The sequence below is a fragment of the Pan paniscus genome, chromosome 16 (assembly GCF_029289425.2).
Source record: "Pan paniscus chromosome 16, NHGRI_mPanPan1-v2.0_pri, whole genome shotgun sequence".
Taxonomy (NCBI): Eukaryota; Metazoa; Chordata; class Mammalia; order Primates; family Hominidae; genus Pan; species Pan paniscus.
Window position 1 is genome coordinate 75,677,334 of NC_073265.2, and position 13,204 is coordinate 75,690,537.

Genomic DNA, 13,204 nt, shown 5'->3' on the forward strand with positions numbered 1-13,204 from the left:
GGACTCACAGTTCCACATGGCTGGGGAGTCTTCACACTCATGGCAGAAGGCAAAGGAGAAGGAAAGGCGGCAGGCAAGAGAGCTTGTGCAGGGGAACTCCCATTTATCAAGGCATCAGATCTCATGAGAGGTATTCACTACAACAAGAACAGTATGGGGGAAACCACCCCCATGATTCAATGACCTCCACCTGGCCCTGCCCTTGACAGGTGGGGATTACTACAATTCAAGGTGAGATTTGGGTGGGGACACAGCCAAACCACATTACATGTCATGGTAAAACTTGGAATTCTGGAGATATGTGCAAAGTTTATGTCTTGGTTCTAACTTACCATATGAGTAACTTGGGAGGAAGCTGGATCACCAGGCGCAGAGAATCAGTCCCTGAGATACAGGCGCCCCACCTCGCATGGTGACACCTCGTTCCTTCCACCCCAGTTCAACCTTACAGTGTTTGCGTGTTATTTTATTAATGGAGGCAAGAAGTTTGTATGTAAGTTATGCTAACTTACCTATGTTCCCTTTCTTTATCTCTTTTTCTTTAGCCAAAGGAGCTCATTTACTAGATCTGGGGAATTAATCTGTATTTATGTAGCAGAATGAAGGGAACTGGGGTATATGACAATTATAGCTATTAATCTTACCATACCTGAAACATTAGTTGAGCAGATACTTCCTAGGGTGAGATATCTGTGAGAAAATAGACCTTACTGACCTATTTACAACCGCATCTCCAGTTCTTGACATGAAGTGGCTACCTAATAAATATCTCCCAATTATATTAACACAGTGCTTCCAATAACGAAGCCAATCATGGATAAATTGGGGAGAACACTGACAATAAAACGAACAGAAAATCTTAGTCTTTATCGCCTGGAATGTGGTGGATGCTTTCTTTCAATATAACAGAACCAAATACTGTAGTGGGAATATGAATTAATAATCATTCAAAAATGAATATAATGTCTCATTCTAGATCAAAGCCACACCCTTAATTTAATTCCTGGTTATTGATTTATTTTCAAATAGTTGAGCAGATGCTGGATTTATCTATAGAATGAAACTTGCTAAATTTAACTACGTTGTCACTTAACCCTCTGTGTGTGTGCATTTGTGTGTATAGGAATCTGACTGGTCTTGTATCTGATTCAGAAAAATCTAGTCCTGGCTTTGAGTGAAAATGGAAGGTAGGCAGTTGTCTTGGAGGAATGATTTGTGGGAGGCTCCATAAAGCTCCAAGCCCTAAAGTATCTCCCTGACTTGGCTTTAACTGATCCCTGAAACAAGGAGACTTTTATTCCTTTCATTTATTTCCTTATCCCCATTAGGTTTACCGGGAGGAATAGTATGTTACATAGGTATGAGTAATTAATGCATTTGTGTGGTGGTTCTCAACCAGGGCCAAGTTTGTATTTTGCAACATCTGTAGATATTTTTGGTTGTCACAACTGGGGCTGAGAGTGGTGGGGTGGTTATGCTACTCGTCTCTAGCGGGTAGAGACCAGGAATACTGCTAAACATCTTGCAATATATGGGATGGCTCCCTCTTTCCCATTAAAAAAATAATTATCTGCCCCAAAATACCAATAGTGCTGAGCTTGAGAAAGCCTGCATTAGGGTGAAGTAACTCGTTGATAGGTTCTTTCGAGAAGATAGTTAACACAGTGGAGGTTTTGAGAGAGAGCGTGTGGGGTGGACAGAAAGGCATAAATTTAAAATTGTGGGATGGGAGGATGAATGCTGGAATACCTTTACACCCCAGAGGCTCCTGGCTAACGTATGTGAATTGAAAGGGAAAAAATTACTCCTTCTTGGGAAATATGCCAACTGTAGAGCTGTTCTTTTAAAATGTCATGGTGCCGTCTTAAGTTAACAAAGGTCAGCAGTCGTGTGGGTGGGGGAAAGGGCAGGGATCTTGAACTGAAGTCCACACTGGCCTCTTTTATATGCCTCACTCTATCCTGGAGCATGAGGGACACCTTTAGAAGAGCTTCGTGCCCTACCTGAGTTTTCTGAGGGCACACCTGTCCTCTGAGACTCCTGGGCATGTTTCCAGCAGATGAACATACACTACCACTTTCTCTCTCATTCTTCATCTTCAGAGTCTGCCACACTGTCAAAAGTGGAAAGTTGGCTTCTTTTTTTAAAAATTTTATTATTATTATACTTTAAGCATGAAGATCTTCTATTGACTCCAGTTTGACATCACAGAACATCATTAGGTTATGGAACTGGAAGGAGCCTGAAAAATCGTGTCTTCTTATTTTCTTAATTGAAACATGAGGAAAGCAAGTGGGGTCCAGGGAAAGTAAATGGCTTCTCTAAAATCATTATGGAAAAATGAGGATTAGAACTGGATTTACCACCTCCAAGTCTGATGTTTCTCTATTCTCTATCATGTAATTTTTTGTAGAAACACCTGAGTAAGAGAGAAACTCACTAAAATCTTTGAGAGATTTTGCAGTTTAAATGCTTGGTATAGATTTTTTTCTTTTTCACTGTCGTGCATTCCAAATTCAGTTTTTAGGAACAAGATTTTCAATGCTTTTTATTGATCTCCTGTTGAGATTGGTTTGCATTCTACTCACTATTGCTGGTAAGAAATTATCCTGATCTCAGTGGCTTGAAACAGCCATTTTATTTTTCTCACATTTTGGTAGTCAGGCATTTGGAAATAAGTCATCAGGGCAGTTCTTTCCTGGTGTCTCTTGTATGGTTGCAGTCAGAAGTTGGCTGGGGTTGCAATTATCTGAAACCTCAATTGGTCTGGACATCTAAGATTGCTCCCTTCCATTATTTGGTTGACATTTAATGCCAATTGATCCCAGTTCAGCTGAGAGCTTAATTGACTGTCTACTGGACCACCATATGGGTCTTTCCGTATGGCAAGACCCATACTGGGCTTTGTTATGGCATGGCTTCCTTATGGTAGTCAGTCCTCTTACATGGAGACTTAGGGCTTCAGATGCAAGTATCCCAGTGACCTGATGCCTATTTCTTAATCCTCAAGCTGTACCCCAGGATTGCATTGCTTTTCATGACCTACTCTTGAAAGGTAAGCAATGTCACTTCCATTGCATTCTATTTGGTAATAAGAGAGTTACTGAAATTGGCTAAGATTCAAGAGTAGTTGACATAGATACCATCTCTTGGTGGTACACATGACAAAGCATTTGTGGACAAGTTTTAAAATCATCACAGTTTGGATTTTACAGTCAAAAAGTTTCCACTAAATAAATACTAATTTGGCTATTTTACAATGTCCTATTTTTTTAAACTTGCTATATTTCAAAATTCAATTTGTAAAATAGTAAGAAAGTTTATGTTTGCTTTTGAGTAAATTATTCAACTTCTCTTGGCCTCAATTTCCTTATCGTTATGATAAGAATAATGATATCTAAATTTTAGGATGAGAATTTTGTTTTAAGAATTAAGCAGTAAATGGTGTCTGAAACAAGGTAGACACTGAATGGTAATAATCATAATATTGGCCAGGTGCGGTGGCTCACGCCTGTAAATCCCAGCACTTTGGGAGGCTGAGGTGGGTGAATTGCTTGAGCTCAGGAGTTCAAGGCCAGCCTGGGCAACATGGTGGAAATCCTGTCTCTACCAAGAATACAAAAATGAGCCAGGTGTGGTAGTGCACTCCTGTAGTCCCAGCTACTCAGGAGGCTGAGGTAGGAGGATCCTGGGAAGGTGGGCTGCAGTCCAGTTGAGGCTTCGGTGAGTTGTGATCATGCCAGCCTGGGTGACAGAGCAAGACCCTGTCTCGAAAAAAAAAAAATCATAACATTGTTGTCTACATGGGATGCCAGTTCATCTCCTGATGCCTATTTCTTAACCCTCAAATTGTACAGAACATCTCTGAAAACAGCGCTTCAGATTGGGGTAGGGAAGACCATTACCCACTACTTTAAAGAGTACCCGAGTAGTGGAGTACCCACAAGATAACAGGAGTCCCTGAAACAGAGGCGCAAAGACAGCAGGGTCAAATCATTCCTGCTTCATAATTCTGCTTTAGACTAGCTTGCTGAGAATGAGCTGGGTAGAGGACAAGGAAAAGGGCATCTTCCCAGTGTTTTTGGAATGAAGGTGACTTGTAGAGGCAGGGAGGAGCCTCCCTGTCCTGAATGCTCTTAATTGTCCGTGTATGTTTTGGAGGTGGTGGATTCAGAGGGGATGAAGGTAGCAAGTGGCAGCTGCTGGTTGAAGGAAGAAGGCGGCAACCCATTTCCTTGACTACGGTGTGAGCCTTGGGTGGTAGACACCTGGAAGTGTTATTTACTTGCTATGTTTAGAATCCTTTTAGAAAAGCTGAAAACTGTTCACCACTTCCTTTCAGAAATCCTTAATTCTAACCTGCAAGTTTTGTGCTATAATTTATCAACTGTGCTTGGGAAAGACTTCATAGACTTCCTAGAAATAGAGATGGAGCCTGCTTTTCAATCAGCATCACTTAAAAGAAAACAGAGAACCTTTTAGGCATGTGAGGTTGTTGATTGCTATCATTATTATGATGACCGGAGACTTTGCAATTTATAGAGAGACCACGAACGTGCCGGGCATTGTTGACAAAGCACAGGATTCAAAATTGTTTCTGCCCAGAGGATGCAATCTCACCCTCTTGAGATGTTTTGTTTATTTTTTTTCTCTCTCCTTAAGAGTATTCTGCTAAATTGGGAACATTGTGATCCTGGTGGAAAATTGATCTCATAAGATGTATCTCAAAGGATCTTCAGACCTATTTTTAGATTATTCACGTTTTGTCTGTCATGGCCATCGCCTATTTATTTATCAACATTTTATTGAGCATTTAGTGTGACCCAGGCAGTAAGCTAAGCATTTCTACATTTATTATGGTATTTCTAACCCAACTGTCCATGAGTTAGGTACAAGTATTAGTCCAATAATGTGGGTGAGGAAATTGGGTGTTACAGAGGTTATGGAAATTAGCCTAAAGTTGATCTGAATTAAACTTACATTTTTAACCCCTTCTCTTCTGTCTTTCTCTCCCTGTCTCCCTCTACCTCTCTCTTTCTGTGCCTCAGCCTCACTAGCCTTCTGAATGTCCCTCAACTTTGCCATAGGACTTTGCATACTAGCCTCTTTTGCCCTGAGCATTTTTCTTTTCCATTTTCTGCTAGTTTACTTTTGTTTGTCTTTCAGCTCTCAGCTTAAGTGTTACTTCTTAAGGGATCCTTTTCTGATTCACATCAAATAACTCTATTTTATGCTCACATGTCACAATAAACCCGGCACCTATTCCCAGTTGCACTTTTATATCTGGGTGACTCTACACAATACATCCCTCCCCAACTAACTTCGAAGCTTTGTAAGAACAAGGACTGTCTGTATACATGCTATCTATGTATTTGTAGCACCTAGCGCAGTGCCTGGTACATAGTAAATGCTCAACAAACATCTACCAAATAAATGAAAAACAGACTACATTCTATCTTTACCTTGTTCTAGACCGTGAATACCCTTTTTACCGAGGAGGATCATTGATATCCTTGACAATTCATTATATAAGACTCAATGTATGGTTGGGACATTTGTCAAATTCTGGGGCTGGAGAACTCTCAGCAAAGATCTTGGTGAGGTTGTTTTCACGGTTCCATCTAAGATACTCCAGTCAGAAAATAGTATATGCCGTTTATTTTTTTTATTTTGTTTTATTTTTTATCTTAACATTTTGTTACAAAACCACGTTACCTACCACCCAGCTTCTGTAGTGATAGCAAATGTCTTTCTTATATGTCTTCACTATTTCCATGCCAACCCCCATCATTACTGAAACAAATATCATAGTTATTCAGCCCATAGTCTTCTAAAACACTTCTTTCTTATGAACCCATTTCAACCTCGCCAGGAAATGTTTTCCTTCAACTTAGACTAAATTTCTAATCATGCAGTTTCTGCCTGTTCCTTCTTGTGTGAAGACAGAGAGCGGCTGGTCACTATTTTTGGTGTTACATAACCATTTTTAGTAATTGAAGTTTGTGATTAGTGCTCCCTTCAGTCATTCATTAACAACTTCAAATTTAAGAATGTCTTTTATTTAACCAGTGGACCATGTCTAGTGAGTGTTCAAACTGCATGACTGGAAGAACAAATTTATTTTTGGCAATATGGTTTTCTTGGGCTATGAACTGTGTCCTGAGCTCTTGGCTCATGAGTTTGGAAAGGTTCTGTCTTATTCTTTAGAGTCTAAGAAATAGAATGTTATGGGCTTGTTCTTTCAATCTGGCAGGGCATAAGCACTCTATTTCTGTGAGATCAGGGGCACTACTCAAAGTGCGATGGGATGGACTGTTTTTTTCCCAGTCTAGTAAAATTGGATCTAGACTTGTGGAGAAAATTGAGAGGGGGACTACAGGATCCTTTCTTCCCCTTCACTTTAAGACTGTGATGGATCAATGGTGTCTTCTTTTTTTTTTGAGATGGCGTCTCACTCTGTCGCCCAGGCTGGAGTGCAGTGGCGTGATCTCGGCTCACTGTAACGTCTGCCACCCAGGTTCAAATGACTCTTCTTCCTCAGCCTCCTGAGTAGCTAGGATTACAGGCACGTGCCACTATGCCCAGTTAATTTTTTTAATTTTTAGTAGAGATGGGGTTTCACCATGTTGGCCAGGATGGTCTCGATCTCCTGACCTCATGATCTGCCTGCCTCAGCCTCCCAAAGTGCTGGGATTACAGGTGTAAGCCACTGTGCCAGCCAATGGTGCCTATTTTTTTTTTAAACAGTGTTTGACTGCTATGTTTTGAATATGATTTGTTTGCCCCTACCAAGTCACATGTTGAGATCTGAACCCCAATGTTGGAGTTGGGGCCTGATGGGGCGCTGGGGCCTTGCACAGAGTAGGCATTCAGGAAACTACGGAATGAGAGGTGTTTGGATCGTAGGGGCAGATCCCCCATGAATGGCTGAGTGCCACTGTCACAGGAGTGGGTGAGTTCTCACTCTTGTTTCCCACGTGAGCTGGTGGTTGAAAAGGCCTGGCACTTCCCTTCCTTCTCTCACTTCCTCGCTTACCCTGTGATCTGCACATGCAGGCTCCTCTTGCCTCGTACCATGAGCAGAAATAGCCTGACACTTTCACGAAAAGCAGATGCTGGGGCCATTCTTCTTGTACAGCCTGCAGAATGTGAGCCAAATAAACTTCTTTTCTTTATAAATTACCCAATCTCAAGCTTTAAAAAATAACAACACAAAAGACAGACTAAAACACTGACACATAGTTGGCACTCTATATTTGCTTGCTCAGTTGCTAGATTGACAGAAAAATTGAGCTGTGCACCTTGTAAACTTCTGTAACAATGTTCTCACTGAGATGGACTTTACATCCTGGCATCGAGAACAGAATGGCAAGGCTCTGTCGATTGCATATTAAGTCTGAATCCCACTTCATATCATTCCATAGTTCCCTGAATGCCTACTGTGTGAAAGACCCTATGCTAGGATCAGGGGAGGGCAAGAGGAATGAGTCAAAAATCTTGCTCTAGAGGAGCTCACAGTCTAAAGTGAGTGTGGGAGATTAAAAGTGGCTGAAAATTCTTTTCTACTCCTCCAGTTGAGGGGTAGAGTCTAACTCCCCTCCCCTTGAATTTGGACTAGCGTCCAGATTGATTTGATTAATCAATAGAATGTGGCAGAAGTGATGTTTGGCCTTCTGAGGCTAAGACAAAAGAAGCCTTGCAACTTTCACCCGGTTCATGTGGAATACTTGATCTGGGGGAAGCCAGCTGCCATGGAAGAGGTCCAGTTACCTTAAGACTATTATGCTGAAAAAGACATATGTGGGCATTCTGGTCACTAGTCCAGGTGTGCCCAGTCTTCTAGCTATACCTGTCAAGGTGCCAGATGTGAATGAAACCAACATAGACCCTCCAGTCTAGTGCATCTGCCAGTTGAGTGGCACTCAGTGACCTCAGTTAATACCATGGGAAGCAGTAGAATCTCCCACCCAAGTTCTGGCCAAATTTACCTACCCACAAAATCCACAGCTAGAATTAAAAGGCCATTGTTCTAAGGCATTAAGTTTTGGGATAGTTTGTTACCCCCACAATAGACAGTGAGAACAGAGATATAAGAAAATAACCAGCATCAAGTAAGAACTTTAATAAAAGGTATGTACAAAGTGTTGTTGGACAATGAATTAGAACAAATAATTCTGGTCTTGGAGAGGCCAGGCCACCACAGTGCCTCACTTGGTGGGGCACCAATCATGTTGTAGTCTTTGTGAACAGCAGCCCTGGAGTTGTGCAGAGCCCAACATGAGCAGACATATGTGGCAACTGTGGGTAATGGGGGCTGGGAAGGCAGGTTAGCTGGGAAAACCATAAAGAAAAGGAACTGGAGCTGAGAATTAACATATGCTACAAAGAGTGGGGAGAAATGATGCTTAAGCCTGCATCAGCATGAGCCCAGACTTGAGAGCAGAGGTACCCATGATACTCTTGGTACATAATAACTGGTTCTGTATCATTGGCATGGAGTGTTGGGGTAGGAGGAGTGGCTGCAGCTGAGCCTCCAAAGGCAGAGTGACGTAAAAGGCATCACTTTCATACTGTGGTGAGGAGCTGGGAGGAGGAAGGCAACAGGCAGACATAGAAGATTTTAAAGCAGGGAGTGACACATTCAAAACAGTATTTGAGAAAATTGCAGTTCAAAACCCCACAGACTATGAAAGACACTGTTCTTCCAACTCCAGCTCCCTGAGTCTCCCTGAAAGCTTGGTAGATACATTTTTTTTAATAGGATTGTTTTCAACAACAGGGAATTACTCAATGTTTCATTTCAAAGGATCATTAAAGGAAAATCAAGGCACATCACATCCTGCCTTCTTTAACTGCTCATTTATTATTACTGTGGGTGAGATAACGGCTTTGTGTTATTCTTCTAAATAGTGTAAAATATTTACTGGTAAATGTAGCAGTACATAAATTAATGCCAACTGAGATTATTTTTCTCCACTGATCGCCATAATTTTTACTTAAAGTAAAACCATTTGTGCTGCTCCATTCTGGCTCAGCGCTAAGTGAGGGCATTATGAACTGAACGTCTTTAGGACGACACTGTCTCTTAGTTTCTATGGGGTGGCAGGACCCTGTGGGTGAGCTGGCTCTCTGGTTTGTTTGTGAAACCAACTTCTTTCCTATTTTTCAAGACCACAGTACTTGGGAAGAGAGCACGTGGAGGTGTAAAATTTTCTTTTCTCTGTCACATCTGAATTTACTAAAAGTGGCTTTCGTAAAGTAAGATATTCATTATTTCACTTAACTGAAAGCCCACATGTGGGGGGCTCCTTAGAGTTGATCTGGTGGCTTACCAGTCACCGAGGACCCAAAATTGTGTCTTCATACGGCAATGTCCAAACACAGGAAATATTTTTTGTGTTTTGTTTTAAATTTTTTTTTTTAACTTCTGGAGAAAAATTTTTTCCAAAATCTTGCAGGTATCCTCTCAGGTTTTCTATTTCTGATCTGGGTTCATATCCTCCTCTAAACCAACCACATGAAAGAGAAAAAGCTTAGAGGAGATGAACCATGGCCCATTCCCTGGGCAGGGGAGACGGACCCACATCCTCCATCAACACTCAACCACCCTGTATTTGAAGCAAATGGGGTTTTCTCAGAGGCAGCTCCGGAGGAATGACTGAAGTGTGTGCAGCATATGATGTTGGCCACAGGTCAAACCAATTTAATTGATTTGTATATTAAATGTTGATTTAATATATACCATATGCCCAGTTCTATATCCCTGTTGGCAGATAAAACAGAAGTATAGAAGACAATGCTTGTTCTCAGGGAGTATCAGTGGGCATTATAATAAAGCGGGCTATTCCTTAGCTTGAGAAATTAATAAAATATGTGGATTATCTATTACAGCTCGTGAGGTGGGAATAGAGAGATGAATAAGACCTAGTTCTTGCCCACAAATAATGTGCAATTCCCTTCACCATCTGCTTTATTCAATCTGGTCATACTGCAGACAGATTCATCCCCCAGCCTCCCCATGCTCTGCCATGTTGCCCTCGGAACACACAGGGCTACATCACAGTGGGAACATTCTTTTCTCCCCTTTCAACTTGGTTTCTCAAGAGTCTCCCATCCAAGTACTAACCAGGCCCAACCCTGTTTAGCTTCTGAGAGGTTTCTCAAGAGTTATCATTCATGGATCTGGCTGGGTTCAATGTTTCTTTCCAGGATTCTCTCTACTTCTCCCAGTTTACCTTTGTCACAGCCCTTGCTGTCTTGGGTCCTGTCTGCCAGCTGTTCATCTCAGCCAGGCCTGGAGCCCTGTGAAGGAAGGTTGTGCTGTCATCCATTTTTATCCTCAGTGCCCAGCTTGGTGGCTGGAATGTAGATGATTCCCAATGAATGTTTGCGAGATGAATGCATGAATCATTGAATGAAAATAAATTATATCTGGACCTTTTATTCCCCTTTAATCAGTTTTTACCTTATTAGTTTTCTTCTTTCCCTTTTCTCCTTCCTCTTTTTCTCATCTCCTCATTTTCTCTCTTATTTTCCTTTTCCTTGCTCATGATTTATAATCAACTAATGACTTCAGCATTTTAAAAGTTACCCAACATTTGCACAGCCTTTCCAAAGGCTTTTATGCCCCTCCTCTTCATAGAAAGATGAGCTGGGCTACAGGTCTATCCAGAAATGTCAATGTTGATCAGGACACCAATTCCGGAGACTTCATTTTCTTCTGTGAGCCATCTTTGGGTCCATTTTCAAAGGGCTAGAGTCCTGAACATTCCCCCAAATAATAGATCAGTTGCTGGACAGCTCCTCGGTTCTTATTTCTAGTTTTTCATAGACTACGGAGGGAGAGGCACCCACATTGGTACACGTATATATCACAATTGCTGGAGGATGGTGTGGACTTGGAGTTTCAGAGAATGATATCGTCTATTAACATTTAGTGCAGCTGTGATGACAGGCATTAGCAAAGCGTATGCCAAGACTGCCCTTGTTAGCCCAAAGCTCCCAGTGGAGAAGATGTTAGAGGAAATCCAAGTCTTTCTCCTGGGTAAGTGTCTAGGGATCCCTAGGAGACTCAGGAAGTCCACACTGTCTCTGAGTTCAGGGTTCTCTTCTGTATAACACCTCTGTTATACAGATAGAGTATCAAGCATTGCAGAGATCCCTTAGAGTTTTTTCATAATAGGATTTGGCACCACCCCAGGATTCTCTTGAGAAAAGGAGGAGTTCATTCTTGTCAGTCAGGGAAGTCTTTCCATCAGAACATTTTAGTGGATTTCTGTTTCTTGCCTCTGTGCTGTATTGAAAAATAAGCCGGCCGGGTGTGGTGGCTCATGCCTGTAATCCCTTTGGGAGGCTGAGGCAGGTGGATAACGAGGTCAGGAGATCGAGATCATCCTGGTTAACATGGTGGAAACTCGTCTCTTCTGAAAACACAATCAATCTCCTGGGTAAGTGTCTAGGGATCCCATCAAGTATCTAGGGATCCCTAGAGGTCTCATCCTTCTCAGAATAGGAGTTAGAAAGTTAAATTTTGATATCTTGTTCATCAATTAATTTACAAATCAAAATTAATTGAAAAAATACGTTAATTGATTTTTTTTTTTTTTAAAAAAAACCAGGGCATTCGTTAGTTTAAGTGGGGCCCACCTGGGTGAGAGGGCCCAGCACCTAGAAGAAGGTGTTGGGTCTCTTGGTGGTGAAGTACCACTTGCATTGACAACGCAGGACCCAGTGGGGCAGCGGGAACTTGTTCTTGGAGTCGTGGAACTGCTTGACTGTGGGCCGGTGGCACTTGCTGGGGACAATCTCCTCCACCTTCATGATCTAAATGGAGTGGGCGGGACATGGTGTGGAGAGCCCCTGTCTGGGTAGCACTGGGTGACAGCGCCCCTGGTGGTCAGGTCTTGGTATTCCCCGTGCACATTGTGGGTGCCCCTCCCGGAGTAATAGCGCAGTCAGATGCCAAGTTCTTCACCCTCAGGGGGGTACTTCTCAAACACCCGCCCACAGGTGTTAATCACTTAGTTGATTTTTTCAATTAATTAATTTTGATTTGTAAAAATATTTATCTTGATTACTGTGGGTTTTTTTTTTAATGCCCCTTAAATTTTGTGCTGAGGCAAGTGGCCCTGGCTGGAATTTTGAAGTCTGATTTTAACTCTTTAAGACCCTGGGGAGGCTTAAAGCTGGGACTGAAGAAAGTGTAGGCATCATGTGCCTTTGGGGATGTTGTTGGACTTCATGGCCTCCTTGGAGTTCTTTTTGGTTCGGTTTGGTTCCATTCAACAAATATTTGCCCACCTTTTATGAAAGACCCCTTGTGCCAGGTGCTGGAAAGATAAATACACAAAACTTGATTTCTTCTTTAAATATCTTCATACCTAGTGGGGGTGGAGTGGGAAGCAAGATTATACCATGATACCAACACCATGTGGTAAGTGCAACGTCAGGGCTGAGCCCAGAGTGATGTGGAGATAGAAGGGACTCCAGACCCAGCTTGGGGGTTGGATGGGATCTCGTGGAGCTGGAGTGCACTTGAAGGATGAGCTGGCATTGACTAGGCTGAGAGGTAAGGAAAAGTGCTGCAGGAAGAGGGAAGAGTGTGATCAAAGTTACAGAGGCATGAAATGGCATGGTTTGAGCAGGAAACTCCAAGGGGTTCCGTGTTGATGAAGCATCTATTTCAGGCAGGGTGTTGTAATGAATAATGAAGCTGAAGACATAAGAAGGACAAGATCATAAAGAGCTTTGGAAATTATATTAATGAGCTATGACTTTATCCTATATGTGATGGGGAATTATTGAGGCCTTTGAAGCAGATGAGGAGTATGAGTCTTATAAATGGGAAGATTAAGGCTTTGCCTTAAATAAAATACCCTCTCCTCCAAATATCTTACAGTGCAAAGAGCGCTGGCCTGATTTTGGGAGACTGGACTGAGTGGTACTTCTGGCCTTGCTGTGTGTATTACTTCAGGAGACTCAGCAAGTCCACACTGTCTCTGAATTCAGGGTTCTCTTCTGTATAACATAGGATAGAGTATCAAGCATTGCAGAGATCATTTAGAGTTTTTTCATAATAGGATTTGGCACCACCCTGGGATTCTCTTGAGAAAAGGAGGAGTTCATTCTTGTCAGTCAGGGAAGTCTTTTCGTCAGAACATTTTAGTGGATTTCTGTTTCTTGCCTCTGTGCTGTATTGAAAAAT

General features: G+C 42.0%; 1 protein-coding gene across 1 annotated transcript in view; it reads left to right on the forward strand.

Annotated features, from left to right (window-relative positions):
* Window positions 1-13,204, forward strand: part of AGBL1 (AGBL carboxypeptidase 1) — a 595,764-nt gene that overhangs the window by 48,213 nt on the left and 534,347 nt on the right. The window lies entirely within an intron of this gene.